We start from the raw sequence: 13,531 nt of genomic DNA on the forward strand, positions 1-13,531 counted from the left end.
CTACAAAAAAACTGTTAGCGATCGCAGGGATCAGGCCTGACTCTGCGAACGCTGCAGTTATGCGTTTAGTGTTTTGTAAGTGACAGTGATCGATCGATACTGCACTTGGGTGGGCTGGACTGGGCCGGGCGGAGGGGCAAAACGCAGGTGCTAGCAGGTATCTGGGTTGATCCCGCTAACACTGCGTTTTTGGGAACCCTAAACTGCTGGGGACGCTAGTATAGATCTGATCTGATCGGATCAGATATTGATCCGTTCAGATACTATACCACTAAAGGAGGCGTATGCTGCGTGCGTGGGTGTTAGTGGTACTGGCGCTAACCTGACGCTGCCTGGGGCCGGTGCTTGCTAGTTCACCAAAATGCTACCAAAAAAACTGTTAGCGATCGCAGGGATCAGGCCTGACTCTGCGAACGCTGCAGTTATGCGTTTAGTGCCTTGTAAGTGTCAGTGATCGATCGATACTGCACTTGGGTGGGCTGGGCTGGGCCGGGCGGAGGGGCACAACGCAGGTGCTAGCAGGTATCTGGGCTGATCCCGCTAACACTGCGTTTTTGGGAACCCTAAACTGCTGGGGACGCTAGTATAGATCTGATCGGATCAGATATTGATCCGATCAGATACTATACCACTAAGGGAGGTGTACGGTGCGTGCGTGGGTGTTAGCGGTACTGGCGCTAACCTGACGCTGCCTGGTGCTTGCTTGCCAGTTCACCAAAATGCTACCAAAAAAACTGTTAGCGATCGCAGGGATCAGGCCTGACTCTGTGAACGCTGCAGTTATGCGTTTAGTGTTTTGTAAGTGACAGTGATCGATCGATACTGCACTTGGGTGGGCTGGGCGGAGGGGCAAAACGCAGGTGCTAGCGGGTATCTGGGCTGATCCCGCTAACACTGTGTTTTTGGGAACCCTAAACTGCTGGGGACGCTAGTATAGATCTGATCAGATCAGATATTGATCCGATCAGATACTATACCACTAAGGGAGGCGCATGCTGCGTGCGTGGGTGTTAGCGGTACTGGCGCTAATCTGACGCTGCCTGGGGCGACGCATATCACCGCCGGGCGATCAGGGGGCTAAACCTTTATTAGGTAATAAACGTCGGGTGCCCTGACACTATAAAAAATAAACGAACTAACCTGCGTCACCCGTAACGGTTATACGGTGATCAGTGGTGAAAGGGTTAACTAGGGGGCAATCAAGGGGTTAAAACATTTATTAGGTAGTATATGGGGGTCCCTGTCACTATAAAACGCTGACGGCGAACCTAAATATTTACCTCACTAACTAGCGTCACCAGCGACACTAATACAGCGATCAGAAAAATGATCGCTTAGCAACACTGGTGACAGGGGGTGATCAAGGGGTTAAAACTTTATTAGGGGGGGTTAGGGGGGTACCCTAGACCTAAAGGGGGGTGATACTCACTGTCCCAACACTGTAACTGTCACAAACTGACACTATGCAGTAATCAGAAAAAAAAAAAAAAAAAAAAAAAAAAAAACCTGCTGGTGTCAGTTTGTGACAGGGGGGGGGGGTGATTGGGGGGGGATCGGGGGGCGATCGGGGGGGGGATCGGGGTGTTTTGTATGCCTGGCATGTTCTACTGTGTGTGTGTGTGTTGTGCACTCACATTGATGTCTTCTCCCCTCGGCGCTGGAACGGAAAATACCGAGCCGAGGGGAGATGACATCATTTCCTTTGCTGCTGTTTAGCATACAGCAGCAAAGGAGTGTTCCCATTGGCCGGCGGCGATCGCGAGGGGGGGGCCACGAACGGATGGCCTCCCCCTCATCTCGGATCGCCGGGGAACAGAACGGGACCGCTTCGGGCACCGGGGGGGGGTCCGATCGGACCCCCCACCCGCGAGAGGCAAATCACGTACATGTACGTGATTTTGCCTGCCCGTGCCGCCTTGCCGACGTAAATCGGCGTTAGGCGGTCCTTAAGTGGTTAACTAGGGCTTATTTGGGGGGTAGGGCTTATATTGCAGCCATCACCGACAGTCACGCTAGGTCTTATTTTCAGGGAAACAGGGTATGTACAAGAGGTTCAGACAGAGGGGTTACTCTCATCGTTCCCTCAGGAAGGCACAAACAAAAGCCGCCCTCAGAGAACGTGATGAACTCCTTGTTACATCTAAACCACCATGCCAGGGAAACAACACATAGGACTTCCCAAGAATCATCACTAGGTATGGCTCCCAGTGGAACGAAGTACAACGTATCCTTGACAAACACATGCATATTCTAAAATCCGCTCCACTGATTGCCAACCTTGTCAGCCCCAGACCACTTATGACAGCGAGAAGGTCACGCAACCTTAGTGACCTACTGGTCCATTCTGAGTACACACGGACAACAAGTGACAACTGGCTTACCAACTCTAGGCCCCCTTTGGGTATGCACGCTTGTGGACATTGCAAAATCTGTAAATACGTTCACCAGACTAATCAGTTCGCCAATCCACGCGGGGGAAAAAACTTTAAAATCAAACAATTCATAAATTGCTCAACAACACGTGTGATTTATATGCTGATGTGCCCATGTAATAAAAACTACATTGGCAAAACAAAACGTGCTTTACGCATTAGGATTGGCGAGCATATTGCTGGCATTAAAAAGAAGGACGATGAGCGTCCTATCTCTTTACATTTTGCGAAATTCCATAACCGCGATCCCAAGGGTATGACTGTCAAAAGGGACCTACAGACTAAATCTACCTACCAGACGTGGCGACTATGACACCATTCTACTGCAGAAAGAAAAAATGTGGACGTACTATATGGACTCTATGATCCCAAAAGGGTTAAATACTGAGTGTAGCCTCCAGTCCTTCTTGGAAAAATAACTGCCTGCTTAATTAATTTGCTATATTACATTGTCTTTATTGAATTTGTCCATGAGCACTGTGTGTTTCTCTCTATATTTCTTTCTATATTTTTCTAGATATTTTTCTACATATTTCCCCGTTTATTGGTTTATTTATCTAAATTTAGAGTTATGGTTCTCCTATATCAGCTTTAATCATATAAAGATGTGATTGGTCCTATTTAGCCATCTGGGGTTTTGTATTTTCAATTTCCCTGCTGTATGTTGGTTTGTGAGGTGACCTAGGATGACACCCAGTGGTAGAAAAGCGTATTTTCACCTTAATTAATTCTTTGGCTATTTAAGTCTGATCCATGGACTCCTCCTTGCTCTGATGAAACCAGCTCTGATTGGCTGGTGAAACGCATCAGCACGTGATGTCAGCACATTACTCCGGAGCCCTGTGCTGCTGTTGTGGATGAACGATCAGCTGGGACCAATCAGCTGAGGACCGGCGGTTCCTGCTATCTTACTCGGCACAGCGAGCGCAGCGCCTACTGGACACAGCTATTCAAGTAGCAACACGGCCTCTAACGGACTCATATTCCAAGCCGCCTGTGGGGGAATGGTATGGCAATACATGGATGTCGGTCACTGACTGGGTGGTGAGAGATCCTTTCCCCCTCTGTATGACCTATGTTTCCCGTATAGTGTATAAGCCAGCCTCCCCTTTTCCTGCTTGCTGTTGTCATTCATAGCAATCTACCTGTCTCTATTTGCATGATCTGCTAGATGCTGCGAGCTCAAATCTGCTGTGCTTGATGCTGTCATGTCAGCTCACTCATATGTTTAACCAGATGATCTGCTAGTTTTTGTCGGTTACCTCTGCTGTGTCCCACTGGAATATACCTCTGCCAGCTCCTGCTATATTTCATCAGGTCTATTGGCATAAGGACTTCCACTACTATCCATCCACACTTACCCGCACACCCATTATACCAAGCCTCTGATCCACTGAACATGCTATTTCAGTATATTTGCTTACTACTATCAGTGTATGAATGGTGAATGGAGTGCATTTGTGGTATGCTCAGCCATGGCTCCCCTTTGTTTTTAAACAACAACGTTGTCATCTTTTACTGCTAGGGCTTGTATCTGTCACTCACGATAGCCCTTTTTCATGGATTGTTGTACATTTTTGTGTGGTGTTTTTTCTATGTACTTAATACATTTTGGCCTTATCCAGACAGTGCCTCAGGGTTTTCTGTCCTCTTGAGAGATTATTTCTCTTTGTTTTTCCTTGTATGCTTTAGGACACCCCCAAGTGGTATCCCGCATCCTATATACGGTTGATTGCCTGATGTAAGCCACTTTTGTTAAATCAATAATTAATATGCCAACTGGTTGATCCGGGCTAACCTTACCAATTTTGCCAGTGTCATTTGCAGCCTTGTCAATGTCATTTGCAGCCTTGCCCAGTGACATTGCAGCCTTGTCAGTGTCATTTGCAGCCTTGCAGCCTCCATCTGCAGCCTTATCAGTGTCCATCTGCAGCCTTGTCCATGTCATTTGCAGCCTTGCCCAGGCTGCAGTTAAACTGCAATGACTTGTCAGTGTAAATATGGCGCTGCCGAGATACACAGACCCGGTCCTTTGTATCTCGGCTTCTGTCGGATTTTCTCGGCTCCTCTCGCAGTCCCACCCTATGATGGACATAACACAGGTCCAATGGCGGGACTGTGCATGACTGTGAGCGGAGCCTAGTGCCGCCGATATACATACATAGCCGAGGGTACTGGGCTAGCTCCGCTCACAGTCACGCCCAGTCCCTATGTTATGTCCATCATAGGGCGGGACTAGGCATGTGACTGTGAGCGGAACTAGCCTAGTATAGCTGAGTACACTCGGCTGGGGCCCACGGGGCCCCCTATTGGACGGGGTCCATGGGCTTGAACCCAGTCAAGCCCAATGGTAAGTCCAGCCCTGATCACATGCATCCGGAATAATCCCAGGCACCCTCACAAGGCAATTGATTTCACACACATGCCTAATTTAGGTAAGAGACCAAGAATACCTACTTGTAATAGTGAACATGTTCTCATGATGGATAGAAATGTTTGCCACAACAAAGGAAGATGCACAAACAGTAGTGAGAATTCTTACACAGGAAATCATTCCCAGATGGGGATGCCCACTTCAGATCAACTCAGACAATGGCACTGCATGTGTGGCCAAAGTCTGCCAAAATCTAGTAAAAACACTCAAAATTGATTGGAAGTTTCACATACCTTATTACCCTCAAAGTTCAGGTATAGTAGAAAGGATGAACAGAACTATTAAGGATAAGATCAGGAAGGCCACTGGAGGTATGTATACCAATTGGAAGAAGGTCCTACCAGCAGTTCTAGCTGAGGAAAGAATGACACCCTCTAAGAAAACAGGATACTCTCCTTTTGGGTAGGCCATTCCCCACCCCATGGGCCAGACAGCCACTTATGTTAGAAAGAGGGGACCTTGATCTCATTCAGGAAGAATACGTAAGAAAACTTATTGAAACTTTGGATGAAATTGAAAGAAATGTTGCTCGCACCTCTCCTCCTTCTTCACTGGAACCTACACACCCTTTCCTGGTGGGTGACTCCGTGGTGGTCCAGCAATTAAACCGCACCAAGAAGCAGGAGTATCCCTTCAGACCGCCAACCACAGTGATCGCAGTGACCCACACAGCTATTCTGGCAGAGGGACAACAGGCCTAGATTTATGCCAGTCGTGTGAAGAAGGTGAACCAAACACCTAAGAGGAAGATTAAAGACAAAGGAGGTGAAGTAAGCAGTGAAAATCCTCAAATAGTGAATGAAGCAGGTGGTCAAGACTCTAAAAAAGATGACCTTGCTTTTTTCATGACAGACTTCTGGGAAGGCCTTGTGCCTCCTATTCTTGATCACCCTGATTGTGTTCCTACCCACATGGATCATAACTTACTGTCTATATCACCCTGAGGACTTGGGTGCCATAAAAGGCATATGTGGAGCACAACCTATACATGACACACGTAACAGGTCAAAAAGAGAATCATTGGGAGAAAATGAGATAGGGGAAGGGTAAACCACATTCCATGATAAAATGTTACTGATGAAGTTCAAATATGCATATGCACAAAAATCAGGTTATGAGAAATGTTGGATAAGTAGTAAACTGCATCCTAGTACAGCCCATATTCCCCTTATGGCTGTACCTTTAAATATCACCCTTTTTTAAAATGAAACTCCTCTCGTTGCTTTAACCAACATATCCAACCTATATGAAAACAACACCGTGTCAGAAACCATGAAATCAGACCGAGACAGAAGTACAGTTAAATCACATTTGTTTAATAATAAAAGTAAAAAGAACAAACGTAGTCAAAACATAGCCAAAGTTCAGTAACCGGAATGGATAGTCAGCCAAGCCAGAAGTCATGGATCAATGTAGTGGAACAGCAAGCAGGATCTGGAGCCAGAAGGGATGTCAGCAAAGCCAGTCTTTAAACAGGAATATATAGTATATTAATAGTGCAGCGCTAAATAGATTAATAAAGGTGAAAACAAGACTGAAAAAAGAAAACTAATGAAAGCATATGTGAAGGTTAAATCATTAAGTGAAGTGAAACGTATTCAGAAAAACAGCACTAATATGCATACAAATAACAATGATATAAAATGCACAAATGAATAAGTATAAAATAAATTTTAAATATAATAATCCCAAGTGAAAAAATACTTATACGTAGTATAATTAGTGGAAAATAAATAAATAAATAAATTTTAAATATGATAATCCCAAGTGAGAAATAATTATACGTAGTAAAATTAGTGAATATAAAGTCCCAATAGCATTGCAGGAAAACTTCAATAAGGCGAGCTCTACAATGAGCACTGTGATGAAAGAAAAGTCCCTTATTCCAGTGGAGACCGGAACACCCAAAGTGAAATAGATTGGCTCCTTACCAGCTATACAGACCAAAAAGTTGGTCTCACCAAGCCACGGGAAATGGGTCTCCCAAAACCATAGGAACAATTCAGGTTGTGATAACAGGAACTCCTGAGAGGATAAGAGGGACCAAGGCTGCTCCACTAGGGATGGTGATGTCACTCAAAATATAAAACAAAGAGGACTTCCATGGTGCAGTATGAACAGATATTTAATGAACTTAGTAAAGTAATGCACTTACAGAAAGACGACTGGGTAAAAGCACACATAGATGATCATGTCAGTAGATCAAAGCAGCTGCTTTCCTCGAGGCTTCCTTCATACAGTTGGTCTGTATAGCTGGTAAGGAGACAATCTATTTCACTTTGGGTGTTCCGGTCTCCATTGGATTAAGGGACTTTTCTTTCATCACAGTGCTCATTGTAGCGCTCGCCTTATTGAAGTTTTCCTGCAATGCTATTGGGACTTTATATTCACTAATTTTACTACGTATAATTATTTCTCACTTGTGATTACCATATTTAAAATGTATTTTATTTTTTTTCACTAATTATACTACGTATAAGTATTTTTTACTTGGGATTATTATATTTAAAATTTATTTTATACTTATTCATTTGTGCATTTTATATCATTGTTATTTGTATGCATATTAGTGCTGTTTTTCTGAATACGTTTCACTTCACTTAATGATTTAACCTTCACATATGCTTGCATTAGTTTTCTTTTTTCAGTCTTGTTTTCACCTTAATTAATCTATTTAGCGCTGCACTATTTATATACTACATGATTTTGGTTTTTGTATTGCAGACTCTTGGTGCAAGCTGCTTCTATTGTCTCGCTTTTAATTGATCCATTTTCATTCAGTTGTTACTTTTTATTTTAGCGCAGCGTTTGGCCACTTTGGGCCTTTCTTGATTACACCTTCTTTAAACAGGAATGCAGGAGAAAATTTCTTGTGATGTTGACCAAGGCAAAGGCAGAGCTCCTCTAGACTGGACGGCTTAAGTAGGCAGGACTGACGAACAGGATATCATCAACAGCTGAGTAACTGTGGAGAGTGATGGGAGCTGGCAATTAGCTGACAGCTGAGTGGCCAGCTCAGAGAAGGAAGGGCTAAGCCCAGCCCTGACACACCGTTACTTTTCCAATAACTGGTAGAAGTATTTTCCCTGACTGGTGTTTCAATTTAGGAAATGATACACAGACTAACCCCTCTTCATACAGTAGGTCAATATTTAACATCTCCGTGTGTGAATCTAAGGGAAACTCCGCCTGTTCACTGTTCCACATATCTGATCCTGATTTAAAAAATATCTTGCAAAACTTCTCTTCTCTCCCTGATAATATAAGTGATATACTATACCAATTCATAATCGCAACACAGGACAAGTACACTCATGGGCTTATTGCTAAGAAACCATTTGCACTAGGACAAAGTATCTATGTGTGTTGTAGGAAGGTATGTTATCCTTGGGTCCATCTCCATGTCCAAGGGTGGTGTTATTTGGCCTCTTTAGTCCCGATTATGGGTAACAATAAGGAAGACCACCTACTTGAGGCCAGTATGTATTCAAAATACCCTCTTAGGCATAAAATGAAGAGAGAATTGTTTACTAAGGGAGACCAGGCCTGGGCCTGGTTCCCTTCATACACAGGGTGGGCAATAGATATGATGAGAAAGGTAAATAATTACTTTAGGATTATTGATGATATTATGGAAAAGAACTCAGACAATATTGATCTATTAATTATTGAGCAAAGGGCACTCAGAAAAAAGGTAGAATTACATGATCTGGCCATCGAAAGCATGAGTGCAGCACTGACTTGTCTCTGTGAACACACGGAGGACTATGAGTGTAGTACTTGGATATACAATACCAGTATGGAATTGCACAACATCGGAAAGAAGTTAATAAGTTGCAAGAAGAAGCCCGTAACATTGCACAGACTTGGGATTCTCTAAAAGGTCTAGGAGGTTTTGGACTCGGGGGAATATTTTCCTAGTTAAAAGATATCGCTGTGACAATTGTTATGGTTTTACTTTTCTTATTATTTCTGTATGCATGTTTTAAGCTTATCATGTGTTTAATTACTAGAGCCACTAGAACCCCTGACCCAGGTGCTGAAAGTAAAGCTTACCTCAGTCTTTATTACAGTAAAAACTCTGTAGAAAAGAAGTCATTTTTTATGACTTAAGAGGTGGTTGTTATAAGAGCATATGATCAACTGCAACTCCATTTTGTAATTTCCCCTCCATTTTATAGTCCTTGTTTTTAAAGGAATGTACGTGCCTTATCTTACACTTCTTTCTTGTTAAAATGTATTAGGCTTTTTGTTTGAGCTAAGATTTACCGTATTTATCGGCGTATAACACGCACTTTTTCCCCTTAAAATCAGGGGAAAATTGTGGGTGCGTGTTATACGCCGATCCCCCATCGATCTCCGCTGATTGTGTGATACACATAGCCGAGTGTACTTGGCTCTTCGCGGCTCCGCTCACGGTCACGCCCAGTCCCATCATTGGACCTGTGTTATTTCCATCATAGGGCGGTACTGGGCGTGACTGTGAGTGGAGCCGAGAAGAGCCGAGTACACTCGGCTATGTGTATCTCGGCTCCGCCCAGTCCCTGCGACCTCGGCTGTGCTCGCTCTGCTACACCGAGTCCCTCCACAGCACCATATTTAAATCTGGAGAAGGCTGCAAGGCTGCACTGGGGCAAGGCTGCACTAGGGCAAGGCTGCACTGACAAGGCTGCACTGGGGCAAGGCTGCAATGGACACTGGGGAAGGCTGCACTAACAAGGCTGCACTGACATGGCTGCAAGGCTGCACTGGGGCAAGGCTGCAATGGACACTGGGAAAGGCTGCACTAACAAGGCTGCACTGACATGGCTGCAAGGCTGCACTGACAAGGCTGCACTGAGAAGGCTTCAATGACACTGACAAGGCTGCAGATGGACACTGATAAGGCTGCATTGATGGGCATTTAAATGTAAATTTTTTCCCCTTAAACTTCCCTCCTAAAAGTTTTTTCCTTAAAATTCCCTCCTAAACTTGGGGTGCGTGTTATAAGCCGGCGCGTGTTATATGCTGATAAATACGGTAATAAAAAAAACCCCCACTCATTGTCATTGTGGCCGGATCCTCAGAAAGGCATCCTATGTCCTTAGTGCAAAAATGTGCATAAATGTGTATATGTGTGTACACCATAAAATATTAAGGTGCAAAAGTGAAAACAATATTCATGGTGTGCACCATAAGCATGAAAATCAATAAAACAGTCAGTAAAGTGCACAACAGCAATTGATTAAACAAATAACCAATATATCAATAGTGCAAAAAATGCAAAATGTCCGTATTGAAATTAGTAAGTGACTTAAATTCATAAATTCAGATCCTGTGGAGATGTATCCTCATAACTGGAGCCTGGAGAGATGTCCCAATGTACCTGGCCTTCACCACTGGATGGTTCCCACAGGCGCTAAGCGATGGTCCAGTCCAGTTCCACAGGCAAAGGTGCAAGTAAACGGATATAAAAAGAAAAAAAGAAGAAAAACTCCAATAGCGCAATATTGCTAAAAAAGGCTTTATTGGAGGGTAATGCAATACTGCATATAACGAGATGACCCACAACTGAGTCACTCGAGCAATCAAAATAAAAGTAAAGGCAAAATGTTGAAATCGCGCTCTCACATCTCAGTATATGCAGCTTTGCATTACCCCCCAATAAAGCCTTTTGTTAGTAATATTGCGCTATTGGAGTCTTTCTTCTTTTTTTCTTTTTATATCCGTTTACTTGCACTTCTGCCTGTGGGACTGGACTGGACCATCGCTTAGCGCCTGTGGGAACCATCCAGTGGTGAAGGCCAGGTACATTGGGACATCTCTCCAGGCTCCAGTTATCAGGATACATCTCCACAGGATCTCAGATCCAACAAGCCTTGTATGACCGCCCTGAATAAGGGCGGTCATTGGCTTTCTGGTAAGCCTCCTGTATATCTGTGGTGATGGTCTCAAGTGGTCAAGTCTTTTTCATGCCCCACTATATATTTATGAATCACTTCACAGCGTATCAGCGCACCAGGACTATTGTTTATGAATTTAAGTCACTTACTAATTTCAATACGGTCATTTTGTATTTTTTGCACTATTGATATATTGGTTATTTGTTTAATCAATTGCTGTTGTCTACTTTACTGTTTTATTGATTTTCATGCTTATGGTTCACACCATGAATATTGTTTGCACTTTTGCACTTTAATATTTTGTGGTATACACATTCATGCACATTTTTGCACTATTGACATATTGGTTATTTTTTAATCAATTGTTGTTGTGCACTTTACTGAGTGTTTTATTGATTTTTATATTTATGGTTTACACCTTGGATATTGTTTGCACTTTTACATTTTAATATTTTGTGGTATACACATATTTATCATTTTATAGCACTGCACTTTTTGCTATATTTTTGCTTATGTGCCTACTATCTGGGTTATAGTGCTCAGCTGCTGTACGTTATTTTTGTTTATCATAGCACAGATATTTCTTCAACTTTTTATCCTATGTCCTTGCAGATAAGTTATCTTTGTAAATTCCTTTCAGTTGCCTAAACTCATGATTAGGGATGAGCTTCGAGTTCGAGTCGAACTCATGTTCGACTCGAACATTGGCTGTTTGCAAGTTCGCCGAACAGCAAACAATTTGGGGTGTTCGCGGCAAATTCGAAAGCCACGGAACACCATTTAAAAGTCTATGGGAGAAATCAAAAGTGCTAATTTTAAAGGCTTATATGCATGGTATTGTCATAAAAAGTGTTTGGGGACCTGGGTCCTGCCCCAGGGGACATGGATCAATGCAAAAAAAAGTTTTAAAAACAGCCGTTTTTTTCGGGAGCAGTGATTTTAATAATGCTTAAAGTGAAACAATAAAAGTGTAATATCCCTTTAAATTTCGTACCTGGGGGGTGTCTATAGTATGCCTGTAAAGGGGCGCATGTTTCCCGTGTTTAGAACAGTCTGACAGCAAAATGACATTTCAAAGGAAAAAAGTCATTTAAAACTACTCGCGGCTATTAATGAATTGTCGGTCCGACAATACACATAAAAGTTCATTGATAAGAATGGCATGGGATTTCCCCACAGGGGAACCCCGAACCAAAATAAAAAAAAAAATGGTGTGGGGGTCCCCCTAAATTCCATACCAGGCCCTTATCCGAGCACGCAACCTGACAGGCCGAAGGAAAAGAGGGGGGGATGAGAGAGCGGCCTCCCTCCCCCCTCCTGAACCGTACCAGGCCACATGCCCTCAACATTGGGAGGGTGCTTTGAGGTAGCCCCCCAAAGTACCTTGTCCCCATGTTGATGAGGACAAGGGCCTTATCCCCACAATCCTTGGCCGGTGGTTGTGGGGGTCTGCGGGCGGGGGGCTTATCGGAATCTGGAAGCCCCCTTTAACAAGGGGACCCCCAGATCCCGCCCCCCCGTGTGAAATGGTAATACCATTTCACAAAAAAAGTGTCAAAAATGACAAGAGACAGTTTTTGACAATTCCTTTGTTTAAAGTCTTCTTCTTTTCGTCTTCTTTGGGTCTTCTTTCTTCTATCTTCCTTCGGTTTCTTCCTCCATCTTCTTCTTCCTCTGGTTCTTCCTCCGATCCTCTGCTTCTTGCTCTGGTGTTCTCGTCCAGCATCTTCCTCCGCGGCGTCTTCTTCCCTGCTTCGTTCTCAGGCCGCTCCATATCCATGGGAGGCTCCCGCTGTGTGATGCTTCTCGTCTTCTGACACTTCTTAAATAATGGAGGGCGGGGCCACCCGGTAACCCCGCCCCCTCTGACGCACAGGGACTTGACGGGGACTTCCCAATGGCTTTCCCCGTGATGTCAGAGGGGGGCGGGGTCACCCATCACGTAACCGGTTGACCCTGCCCCCTCTGACGTCATGGGGAAACCCATAGGGAAGTTTATTCCGTTATTTAAGAAATGTCAGAAGACGAGAAGCGTCATACAGTGGGTCATGGATGCGGAGCGGCCCGAGAATGAAGCGGGGAAGAAGACGCTGCGGAGGAAGACGCCGGATGAGAACACCAGAGCAAGAAGCAGAGGATCAGAGGAAGAACCAGAGGAAGAAGAAGATGGAGGAAGAAATCAAAGGAAGATAGAAGAAAGAAGACCCGAAGAAGATGGAAAGAAGAAGACTTTAAATAAAGGAATTGTCAAAAACTGTCTCTTGTCATTTTTAACATTTTTGACACTTTTTTTGTGAAATGGTAGGGGTACTTTTGTACCCCATTACCATTTCACATGGGGGGGTGGGAACTGGGGGTCCCCTTGTTAAAGGGGGCTTCCAGATTCCGATAAGTCCCCCGCCCGCAGACCCCCACAACCACCGGCCAAGGGTTGTGCGGATGAGGTCCTTGTCTTAATCAACATGGGGACAAGGTGCTTTGGGGGGCTACCTCAAAGCACCCTCCCAATGTTGAGGGCATGTGGTCTGGTATGGTTCAGAAGGGGGGGGCAATCTCTCATCCCCCCTCTTTTCCTGCGGCCTGCCAGGTTGCGTGCTTGTATAAGGGTCTGGTATGGATTTTGAGGGGGACCCCCAGGCCATTTTTTTTTTACATTTTGGCGCGGGGTTCCCCTTAATATCCATACCAGACCTAAAGGGCCTGGTATGGAATTTAGGGGGACCCCCACGCCATTTAAAAAAAATTTTGGCTCGGGGTTCCCCTATGGGGAAATCCCATGCCAT

At 44.3% G+C, this 13,531-nt stretch overlaps 1 long non-coding RNA gene across 1 annotated transcript in view; it reads left to right on the forward strand.

Annotated features, from left to right (window-relative positions):
- The first annotated feature begins 3,225 nt into the window (after positions 1-3,225).
- The window catches only part of LOC141110074 (uncharacterized), a 122,886-nt gene continuing 112,580 nt past the window's right edge, over positions 3,226-13,531 (forward strand). The window contains exon 1 of the long non-coding RNA XR_012236235.1: positions 3,226-3,476. This is a non-coding gene — a long non-coding RNA (uncharacterized lncRNA). The remainder of the gene's footprint in view (positions 3,477-13,531) is intronic.

Source organism: Aquarana catesbeiana, linkage group LG10 (genome assembly GCF_042186555.1).
Source record: "Aquarana catesbeiana isolate 2022-GZ linkage group LG10, ASM4218655v1, whole genome shotgun sequence".
Lineage (NCBI taxonomy): Eukaryota > Metazoa > Chordata > Amphibia > Anura > Ranidae > Aquarana > Aquarana catesbeiana.